Source organism: Sinocyclocheilus grahami, unplaced genomic scaffold (genome assembly GCF_001515645.1).
Source record: "Sinocyclocheilus grahami isolate Dianchi unplaced genomic scaffold, SAMN03320097.WGS_v1.1 scaffold697.1, whole genome shotgun sequence".
NCBI classification, from domain to species: domain Eukaryota; kingdom Metazoa; phylum Chordata; class Actinopteri; order Cypriniformes; family Cyprinidae; genus Sinocyclocheilus; species Sinocyclocheilus grahami.
The window spans coordinates 139,212-141,790 of NW_015505876.1; the positions used below are offsets into that span (position 1 = coordinate 139,212).

Below are 2,579 nucleotides of genomic sequence, written 5' to 3' on the forward strand. Positions count from 1 at the left end.
GTGAAAGGGCTTTTATATTTGCCAAAAACAGAACTTTTTTATTTTAAAAACAAACAAGCAAGCCCTGTACAGATTTAAAAAGGAACGCAAAAGTAACGTAACGCATCACTTTCCATAAAAAGTAACTAAGTACCGTAATTAGTTACTTTTTTTATGGAGTAACGCAATATTGTAATGCATTACTTTAAAAAGTAACTTCCCCCAACACTGTCCGCCACACTTACTCCCAAAGACTGATGGAATGAACGCTGCGAATCGGCTCGACTGAATCACTACAAGGAATCGGTTCAAAAGATCCATTCGTTCGCGATTCAGACGCCACTACCACGGCGCGATCGAACCCCTCCCAGTTACTCCCGTGGCTTTTGCCACGAACATCAGGCAACAATTTCCAAATATGCGAGAGCTCACATGAAATAACGAGCGAGAGCGTCACATCATATGTTTGAATGATTCCTCGAGGATGCGAGAGTCACGGATGCGGCGATCGATGAGTGTTTCTGTCGCAGGTAAGAGACGAACGCATGTCGCCTGTTGCTCAGCCACAAATAAACACACATCATAGAGACTTGACATGCATTCGTCTGTGTCACATATGCATCTTGCATGCTGGGAACTACATGCTGAACATGGTGTAAAATTAGCAGATTGTACGTGCGTCAGATGATGTTAGTATGAGAGTGAATTATTGCATTGATGCGTTTCATATGATGTGCACCTTTTGAATAGCAATTGACAGGTCATCGATGGCTTTTATTGTGCCGTTTGGATTTGCAGTACAGCTGGCATGTCTGATTTATCTAAACCAGCCATGCACGAGCAACTTATTTGCAGTTATTGATTCGTCTCATAATGGATCTAATAATCATGTTTATTGAATGCAATCAGGCTTCACATTCGTTAGGCTGTTTAGACCCGCAGCTGTAATCTGTAAAATCGCTCTTCACCGCTTTACAAGTCGGGAAAAGTTATTTTCAGCTCTTGGCTTTTTGATTTAGACCTGCCTTTGAGATGCTGTCTGCTTGAGAAATTGCTGGAAGAAGGTGATGTTCCCTTTGATCACACCGGAAGGGTCAGATTTCATGCCAGAGCCACTAGGATTAAATCAGGGATAATGCATTGGATCAAAGCTCTGATGCTGCTCATATATCTGATTGGATTATTGTTATATTTGACACCAGACGCCTTCAAAGTCAGATTCAGATCTGCTGTTTGAACTGAGCAAGATTGTCTAAACACCATATTTGATTCTTTGTGCTGCTAATACTTCTCTCAAATCCAGCAAGAAGTGAAATGCACGTGTTGCATGCATACAATGCATCAAAAGAAATATCTGTACAATTTCTCCATGTTCAGACGTTGCTTGTTTATGTGGAAGTCGAATAAAATATCAGCCAAACATAATTTGCGCACTGATTCAAAGCTATGTTGAATGAATCATTGCAAGCACAAGAAAGCCATTATGATTTCTTTCCCGCAGCTCCATAATCTTCACATTATGAACTTTAATGGGTTATGATGATGGCAATAGTAATGATGGCAAAAACTTTGCAATCTGTTTGGCTTTCTTAGAGCTGTGACCTAGCTCCAAGCTCTGGATCAATGTGTTTTAAAATTAAAACCTGATGTCAGTCTAATTATGACTCTTCCATTCACGATGAGCAGTGTCTGTACTCATTCTAGTAATGCCAACAGCATATGCAATTTATGTAATTCTTAACCAGTATCTAATATCTACACATCCTTAGAAGAAGAACAAATGCTCCCCAGAAGCAAATTTCATGCAATATTAATACTTGTTGTCTAAGAGCATGCATCTTAAATAGAAGTTTTAAATGTTTAAAGGGGTCATATGATGCAATTAAAATGTTTCCTTTCTCTTTGGAGTGTTACAAGCTCTTGGTGCATAAAGAAGATCTGTAAAGTTGCAAAGACTAAAGTTTCAAATCCAAAGAGATATTCTTTATAAAAGTTAAAATTCAGCCACGCCTACCTAAAACGGCTCGTTCTAACACGCCCCCACATATCTACATCACCATGTGGGAAGATTTGCATAACGCCGCCCAAATGTTCACGCAAAGAAAGAAGTCGTAACTTTTATTCTCGCTGTAGTGTTCTTGGCATTGCCGCCGCCGCCATGTCGTGAAGGCGCTGTGTTTCATTGTGAAAGCGAAACTACTTAGTTTGGTCTTCCAAAAGAGGACGATATCCGCTTCGTCATGCCTGGAGCTGATCCGTGCTGGTCGCTGAAGAAATACGATCGGCTTTCACCGTGGACGAAGCGGAGTCCAGCCCGGGGTCATCACATGTGGTTGCCGCAAGCCCGCTGGACGCTCCTTCATTGAATCCGCCGGCCGTTCCTCACTCTAGCCGCCGGCCGCGCCGTTCTCAAGCCCGCCGTGTGTGACGCTGTGCTTCGTTGTGAAAGCGAAACTACTTTGTTTGGTCTTCCAAAAGAGGACACGACTAGAAATCAGTGGTTAAGTTGTATTTACAACACTGTTCCAGAACAGTTCAACCCAAATATCCAGATGTGTGCAGCGCATTTTATGGAGGACTGTTTCCTGATCCTGGAAGAG

At 41.9% G+C, this 2,579-nt stretch overlaps 1 protein-coding gene across 1 annotated transcript in view; it reads left to right on the plus strand.

Annotated features, from left to right (window-relative positions):
* Positions 1-322: 322 nt before the first annotated feature.
* lrrc3b (leucine rich repeat containing 3B) overlaps positions 323-2,579 on the plus strand; it is an 11,815-nt gene continuing 9,558 nt past the window's right edge. The window contains exon 1 of the mRNA XM_016243697.1: positions 323-509. The gene's annotated coding sequence lies outside the window, so the exon portion shown is untranslated. The remainder of the gene's footprint in view (positions 510-2,579) is intronic.